The following is a 9273-nucleotide window of genomic DNA, read 5'->3' as shown; positions in this document are numbered from 1 at the left end:
AACAATGTTTTTGCTTAGCAATCCTAGCATGTAGGGAAATTTCAAGTGTCTACTTAGTTAAAATTCCCTACCCTCCCTTCTCTCCCTCTTTTCTTCTTCCCTCTGCTCTTGAATGCAGAGCCTCACACTCACTACACAAATGCTCTACCACTTACGGTCCTTTTATAGTTGGTTATTTTCTAAACGGGGGTTTGATTTATGCTTGGGCCAGGTGGGCTTGTGATCCTTTTATTTGTGCTTCCCAGTCTTACTAGAATGATAGGTATGAGTCACTGTATCCAGCCATTGTGCTTCCCTTTAGCTTGGAACACAGGGGCACACTGTATTGTACATGGCCATTGGTTGAAATAGAATTTCATGAACTTTTTCTTTTTTTACTCAGAGCTCCATCTCCCAAGTAGCTAGCATTACAGGCCTGAGTTCCCTCTCCCACCATTTGGTTACAATCATATATGTTTATACATCTGTTAATCTACAAGACTGGAACTCCTTGAGGATAAGAATTGTCATTCATTTTATGATCTCAAACTTGGCAGTCAAAAGGCATTCAATACATTTTTTAAAAAAATTAATGAACATATAATTCACTCTGGAGAATTAAGGATTTGATATATTGCCCTCTTAAAAGTCTGTACATTTCAAAAAAGATTCTGCTGAGTACAAAGAAACAGATTGCAAATAGCATTTCAAGCATCAGATGTGATTAAGTGTGAATGTCTTGCTGGCTATTCAAACTATTCAAGCAGACAATCCCATTCTTTTCTCATCTATTTATATATATATATATATATAAATTGGGGGTTGGTGGAAAGAATGTAGCTCTTCTTTGTGCATTAGTTATTATCTTTTCACTGACTCTATTGTTAATTTCTTCAGCTACCACTAAAAATATAAGACATTTCTTTACTATATTTGATTATGAGGGAAGTTGTCACCTCCTACATTATTCATAGCTTGTCAAAAAGAAAAAAAAAACACAAAGAACTTCAGTAGTGCTGGAAAACTGTTTGCACCTAAACAACAAATAGGTGTTTTAAGAATAAAAAGGACAACTTATTTTTCAATCATTAAATAACTATAGTCTGGTAGTTATTACTATTTATCTTTGATTAGGACTTAGTCATCCATATCACTCTATAATTACTCCCTTTGCTCCCAATGGTGACTAATATTTTAGTTTATTCCTTATTATTCTTCTACTTCCAAGCATCCAGGCTGAGCTAATGTAGAAACAGTCTTCTATAGGAATGGCTGAGTTAAACCTAACAACAATAGATGATATCCATAGATGAGCTCACACACAAAAAGAAAATCTCCAAATACCAAAGTGATAAGTACGAGTGCTCTGAATCAACCTTGGGATAGTATTACCGGATCCTGGAAGAGTGAATGACTTGTATTGATTGTATTGGATTGAAAGGAGTTGGAAGTAAAATGCTGCATAAAATGAGAACTCTCAGTGGGGCACCAGTGGCTCATGCCTGGAATCCTAGCTACTTAGGAGAGCTAGCCTGGACAAACAAGAACATGGGATTCTTTTTTTCTTTTCTTTTTCTTCTTTGTTTTCTTTTTGTCAGTAGTGGGGCTTCAAGTCAGGGCCTATGCACTATCTCTGAGCTTTCTGCTCAAGGCTAGCACTCTACCACTTTTTTTTTGGGGGGGTGTCCGGTCGTGGGGCCTGAACTCTGGGCCTGGGCGCTGTCCCTCAGCTCTTCAGCTCAAGGCTAGCACTTTACCACTTGAGTCACAGCACCACTTCCAGCTTTTTTCTTTTTGCTTATGTTGTACTGAGGAATCGAACCCAGAGCCTCATGCATGCAAGGCAAGCGCTCTACCACTGAGCCACCTTCCCAGCCCCCATTCTTCCACTTTGAGACACAGTGCCACTCTGGTGGTTAACTGTAGATAAGAGTCTCAAGGGACTTTGCTGCCCAGGCTGGCTTTGAAACATGATCCTCAGATCTCAGTCCCCCAAGTAGCTAGGATCACAGGTGTGAGCCACTAGTGCCCAGCTAACATGAGACTCATCTCCAACTGACCATCAAAAAGTTAGAAGTGGAGCTTTGGGCTTAAGTGATAGAGAGCTAGCCAGAGTGCCTAGGCCCTGAGTTCAAGCTCCAGGACTGGCACACCACACACACATACACACACAAGCACACACATACACACATCAAAACTCTCTAAGGACTGAATTCCTAGGCTCAGTATTTGCATAGGATAGAAATCCTAATTACAGGGGCTGGGAAGGTGGCTTAGTGGTAGAGCGCTTGCCTTGCATGCATGAGGCCCTGGGTTCCATTCCTCACCACCACATAAGCCTTGAGCTGAAGAGCTGAGGGACAGCGCCCAGGCCCAGAGGTCAGGCCCCACGACCAGACCGCAAAAGAAAAAAAAAAAAAAGAAATCCTAATTACAGTAGCCAAAAAAAATGAGCCTAATAATGATTACTGGGGCTATTGACATAAATGCAAACAAATTGAATAAAAACTTGCTTTGGATCACATTTGATTTCCACACAACCTTCTGAAGTTGATCTCAGAATACAAAAATCTACAAAATGATCCACCATGAGTAAATATAACAAAAATGTTAAGAATTATAGAGATTACAGAAAGCATGTCTAAATATGATTACTGTTATAATACAAAGCACATCAGAAACAGATGCACAAAGAATTCAAGAATAAGATGTAGATCTGAAAGGGGCTGAGAAGGTGACTCAGTGGTAGAGTGCTTAACTTGCATGCATGAGACCCTGGGTTCTATTCCTCAGCGCCACATAAGCAGAAAAAGCTAGAAGTGGTGCTGTGGCTCAAGAGGTAGAGAGCTGAAGAGCTGAAGAGGTGAGGGACAGTGCCCAGGCCCAGAGTTCATGCCCCACAACCGAAAAAAAAAAAAAGAAGTACCCCTCTGTACAGTATGTTCACAAAAAATAAAAATAAAAATTAAAAAAAAGAAGTAGATCTGAAAACATTACCAGAATAAAATGCAAAGACTGCAAAATATATAAAAAAATAAAGATTAGAATGAGAAGCCACAGTGTATGTCTACTAAGAACTGTACAAGCAGAAAAGGAATACAAAGATTATGAAAAGAGTTGGGCACTGGTGACTCATGCCTGTAATCCTAGCTACTCAGGAGGCTGAGATCTGAGGATCGGGGTTCAAAGCCGGCCCAGGCAGGAAAGTTGTGAAACTGTTATCTCCAATAAACAACCTGAAAACCGGAAGTGGTGCTGTAGCTCAGGTGGTAGAGAGCTAGCCTTGAGCTGAAGAGCTGTGGGACAGCACTCAGGCCCAGAGTTCAAGTGCCACGACCAAAAAAAAAAATTATGAAAAGATAGCAGAAAGTTTTATATAATTAATAAATATCTTTGATGCAAAAAAATACAAGGCTGGGGAGGCTGGGAAAGTGACTCAATGGTAGAGCGCTTGCCTTGCATGCATGAGGCCCAGGGTTTGATTCCTCAGCACCACATAAGCAAAAAGAAAAAAGCTGGAAGTGTCGATGTGGCTCAAGTGGTAGAGCGCTAGTCTTGAGTTGAAGAGCTGAGGGACAGCGCCCAGGCCCAGAGTTCAGGCCCCATGACCCGACCCCCTCCCCCCCAAAAAAAAATACAAGGCTGGGTACCAGTGGCATGCTTGCAATTCTAGCTACTCAAGAGGCAGAAGTCAGAGAGGGCAGCAAAGTCTGTGAGTCCAAAAAAAAAGCTGGAAGTGAGGCTGTGGCTCAAATGGTAGAGCACTATCCTTGAGCAAAAAAGTTCAGGGAGTTTTTTGTTTTGTTTTGTTTTTTGGGTCAGTTCTGGGGTTTGAACTCAGGGCCTGGACACTGTCCCTGAGCTTCTTTTGCTCAAGGCTAGTACTCTATTCCTTGAGCCACAGTACCACCTCTGGCCTTTTCTGTTTTTGTGGTACTGAGGAATCGAAACCAGGTCTTCATGCATGCTAGGAAGCACTCTACCACTAAGCCACATTCCCAGTCGCAACCCCTCCACCCCCGCTTTTTTTTTTTCCAAAGGTGTAGCCCAGGCTAATCTTGAACTAGTGATCGTTCTGCCTCATCCTTGCTGATTACTGGTGTGCACCACCATGGCCAGCTCAGGGAGCTTTGAACTTGAGTTCAAGTACCAGGACTGGCATATGTATGTGCGTGTGTGTGTACACACACACACATACACATATATAAACATATGCATACATAGACATATATCACATATATTACATACATGCATGCACATATATTTGTGTATATAGACACATACATGTGTGTATGCATATAGCATATATACATATCTATGTATATCATACATGAACACAGAGCCAGAGCACTTACCATTAGTTGTTTTGTTCAAGGCTAGTGTTATATCATTTATGGTTTTTGCGTTTTGTCCAGTCTATTTTAGAAGCAGGATTCTCAGATTGTTTTAAGGTAAATCATCCCAGAAGCCACATTTTAAAATATAAAATATTGGAGTTTTTATTATACAGTTAACAGGCTGCAGGCTGCCAGTTGTTACAGCACACAATATATATAACACAGCTAGGAAACATGCTAAAGAGGAAAGAAATAACAAAAACAATACCAACAAGCCAACTCAGCTCCAATGGAGAGCTGAATTGGGACGCCATTATGACTGGAGATGAGCCAGGAGACTGGACACAGGACATGATCACAGAGACACACATGGTGTGGCCCCCGGTGGCTAGGTTGGTCAGGGCCTAAATATGTCAGCGCAGGGGGCAGATCCTCAGGAAATTCCCAGTCTCAGGCACTAGACTGACAGATTCAGTAAACTATTAGCAAGTGCCTGACCCTGACTCCAGGGGTTTGGGCACGCAGGCAGGTGATTGGGGGGGAGAGGGAGGAGGGGCGTCCTTCCCCCAGCATGAAGACAAGATTCCAGACCCTACAATCCACCATGTGGCCAATATGGCGCCCACCAAACCTGACCTCCTTACTTCAAGATCTCAGATTCCTGAGAAGCTAGGATTTACAGGCATGAATCACCAGCACCTGGCTGTTTGTTTTTAAGACATGGTCTTAGTATGTAGCCCATGCTGGCCTTAAGCTCCTGATTTTTCTGCATCAGCCTCCTGCTATTTAATTATTATTATAAATTATTATTATAAAGAATCTCAGGGATTTTCCTGCTTGGGCTGGCTTTAAAGCATGATTCCAAGACCTTAGTCTCCTGAGTAGATTCCTGATTACAGGCATGAGCCACTGGCACCTGACTTACTTTTGGATATTTTGGTAACCTCTAAACAACATAAAACTCAAGATCTCATGCTTGGTAGGTAAGTGCTCTGTCACTTGGGCAACCAAGTCCAATCCTCTGGCACCAGCTAGGCTTTGATCTTTATTTACTGCTAATAGATGGATCAGTTAGAGGGCTAAATGTACATTAAAGACATAAAATTTCCATTAACAATTATCCCTGTCAATTACTCTAGCTTGAAGAGGAACCTCTCCCTTCAGAATATTTTCTTTGAAGGACTACTTAGTATATTTCTAGGACTTCCAAGAATGGCGCTTACATCCTGCTGCCTGAAGCCTGTGATAAGAAACCTTCCTCCCTGGCAAGGTGTGGCTAAAGGGAAAGGGGAGGCTCTTCTCTCTGAGTCTATGGACCTTGATAAAAACTCTGGGAGCTGGACTGAAAGTAGAAAATAATACCCCAGATTTGGGTTATTTTTGTAAGGTCCACACAGGGACACTTCCCTACCTCTTGGCTAAGTTTCCACCTAGTATTTGTTACCTAGGTAACTGGCACACCTGGAAGCAGTCACCTTCCCCTACTGCTAGGTCACATCCAGGTCCACCTTTGGTCACATGCCTCCCATCTGACCTTAGGAGGTTACAGACCCTGAAGTCACATCCAGATCCAGTGTGGCCACAACTTCCCCCCCACCTTGGCCACACCTCTTCCGGTCAATGGCCTAGATAATCCTGGCCCAAGAGTGAGTCGAGCCCTTCCTTTTCAGCCATGCCTCTCTACCAATTATGTTGGGGGGCAGCACTTCGGTAAATAAGCTTCTTTTGCTGCCTGGATAGCGTGTGGTGTTCTCTTCATCGGCTACCTAATGAAATCTATCTATTTACTATACCTTACAATTTTCTCCAATGATGGTGACTAGGTCACTCATAGAAACTTTTGGTCTCTCAATCTTGAAGGCATTTTTCTACTAAACTTCCCATAGAATCCTAGTAAGAAACTTTTTCTTTTTGCTCTAATATTCTTTGTTTCTATTTACCCAGGTATCTGTATCAAGATACCTTGGCATCACTTGGAGTTCTTTCTTTGAAACTTTTTTTTTTTAGTGGTGGGGCTTGAACTTAGGGCCTCATATTGTCCCTGAGCTTTTTCATTCAAGGATAGCACTCTACTACTTTATGCCATAGTACCACTTCTGATGGTTAATTGGACATAAGAGTCTCATGCATCATGGAGTTTGGTGCCAGTGGTTCATACCTGTAATCCTAGCTACTCAGGAGGCTGAGATCTGAGAATCACAGTTCAAAGTCAGCCCGGGCAGGAAAGTCTGTGAGACTCATCTCCAAGAAACCACCAGAAAAGTGGAAGTGGTGCTGTGGCTCAAGTGGTAGAGCACTTGCCTTGAGATGAATTGCTTACGGAGAGCGCACAGGCCAAGAGTTCAAGCCCCAAGACAAAAAAAGAAAAAAAAAGAATCTCAAGGACTTTCTTGCCTGGCCTGGCTTTGAAATGCAATCTTAAGATCTTTGCCTCTTGAGTAGCTAGGATAACAGGTATGAGCCACCAGTGCCCAGCTTTTAAATCTTAAAACAGAATTCCTGTTCATCCAGAGCCTTCACTCATGCTAATCTACATAGTTTCCTTGTAATTCCTCAGGATTTAAGATTTTTCAATTACTCTCAATCAGCCCTCTACTTGCTCTTCATTTAAACTTCAATCATATTATACTTTAACCTCTCTTTTTGAAATATTTGCAACTCCATAGACAGAGCTACTCAATAATGGTAGCTAACACCAACATAAATAACGTTCCCTTTTCCTTTGTCAGACTCCCAGGTTTTTCCCAGTCTGTCACCTTCACTCATATACCTTCTTTCTATCTTTTTCTCAATAGTATCTCTAAAGTATATTAAATAGATAGGTTTCACTAAGTAGCTGATCAAGAAAACACCACATGCTACTCAGGCAGGAAAAGAAGTTTATTTACAGAACTGCTGCCCCCACCATGATTGGTGGAGAGGCATGGCTGAAAAGAAAAGAGGTGACCCACCCCTGGGCCAGGACTTATATAGGCCAGGGACAGGAAGAGGTGTGGCCAGGTGGGGGAAAGGTGTGGCCACAATGGATCTGGATGTGACCTCTGGGTTTGGGAACTGCTTGTGGTCAGCATGTGACCAGAGGCAGCCCAAGATGTGACCTGGGGTGGGGGGGAGGAAGGTGACTGCTTCCAGGTGTGTGCGAGTTACCTAGTTAACAGATACTGGGTGGAAAAACCAAGAGGTAGGGAGGTGTCCCTGTGCAAGACCTTACAGAATCCATGGCTCTCAGAAGTAGTTAAATACATGTAAATAGACCATACCTTAAAAATCCCTCTTTTTATTCTGTTTCCTTTTCCTCCTCTGATCTATCCATTCCACCTTAAAAAAGAAAAAAAGGTTGTTGACTATTCACATCATATTTGTCCTTTGTCATTGTGATGTGTCTTGCACTCCTACACACCATTGAAATTGTCCTTCCTTGCTTCATCAATAAACCTTTTATATTCAGTAAGCCTCAGATCTTCCAGCTATCTCTGTGGGATTGGTCACTACCTCTATTTGAAATTCTGGTTCTAGTAATACCCACTGTCTTAGAAAGCCCAGTACCTCTTTGTTTCTTGTGAACTTATGTTGTGGTCTATCTCTCCTTTCTTTCTTTCTTTTTTCTTTTGGATCCGGTCGTGGGGCCTGAACTCTGGGCCTGGGCGCTGTCCCTCAGCTCTTCAGCTCAAGGCTAGCGCTCTACCACTTGAGCCACAGCGCCACTTCCGGCTTTTTTCTTTTTTTGCTTATGTGGTGCTGAGGAATCGAACCCAGGGCCTCGAGCATGCAAGGCAAACGCTCTACCACTGAGCCACCTTCCCAGCCCCATATCTCTCCTTTCTTTATTCATCCTTAAAGGTGAGGTTCCTCAGATTTCTTTCAAGGGCTCATTCTTCTCACACTTTTCCTTCTCTCTCCTGCCCATCTATGTGAATCCCTATTCCAGTTGAGATCACCTTCTTAATTCACATGCCAACACTTTTATTCATCCCATAGGCATTCTTGTTCCAAGGTGGTTTCTGCTGTTTATGTCAGTGAAGAATAGCTTCCCTAGCTAGGAACTGGCACCATGCCATCCTTTTAGTCTTCACCTTTAACTTATCTCTAAACCAGGTCGTTCTGCTAAACTCTCAAATAATCTCACCTGACACCTTCCTACATCTCGTCTCTTCCAATGCATTCTCTACACAGAATGATTCTTCAAATATTTTGTCATGTCATTCTGATGCTTAATATTTTTTTTTTTGTACTTTGGGTAAAGCTCTAAATGGCCCAGCATTTTCTTCAGTCTCACTTCTCCACTCTTTGTCTGGCTAGCAACCTTAAGCCATTCTGAACTTCTTTGGATTCACAGAACACAGCTTTAAAGTCTCAGAGCTCATCCACCAGCTAAAGTTAATCCTCCTTTCTTTTGTGAACCAACTGTGCACCTCACAGCTGCACTTAAACAGCACTTTCTAGGAAACGACTTGACACCCCTTTAGTTTGGAGTTCCTCTTTAGAGTTGCCAAGGGCGTCCTGTACTTACTTGTCTTTTTAATTCTCTACTGTCGGAGGCTCGATTTTCCCATCCCTAGAGGGAAGGCTTCAGTCGCTCCCCTTCTGCTTTCCACCCCAAGAGCCTAGACTGAGCGTCAGACTCACACAAAAGAGCTCGGCTCCTAGTTGTTGATTATTCCCTTCTTTGGAATGATGGTGATGTGTGTGTGGGGGGGGTGGCTGGATACGAGAAACGCGGAGGCTTAGAGAGACAAAACCGAAGTACCTAGCGGAACAGAGGGGCAGGGGCAGGCTGCGTCGACTCTTCCTCAGACCCCCGCGGCCTAGGCGCGGAGGCCACGACAGCCCCTGCTCACGGGGGGGCTGCGACCAGAGGCGCGCGGCCCTCGGACCAAGCCGGACAATAGCTTGGAATTCGGCCTCGTGTTTCCGGTGGGGCCGCCACGCGCTGGGCCGGTGCCGCCGGCTGAGGGGG

The sequence above is a fragment of the Dipodomys ordii genome, unplaced genomic scaffold, assembly GCF_000151885.1.
Source record: "Dipodomys ordii isolate 6190 unplaced genomic scaffold, Dord_2.0 Scaffold37, whole genome shotgun sequence".
In the NCBI taxonomy this organism is placed as follows: Eukaryota; Metazoa; Chordata; class Mammalia; order Rodentia; family Heteromyidae; genus Dipodomys; species Dipodomys ordii.
Note: the sequence above shows the minus strand (reverse complement) of the source record.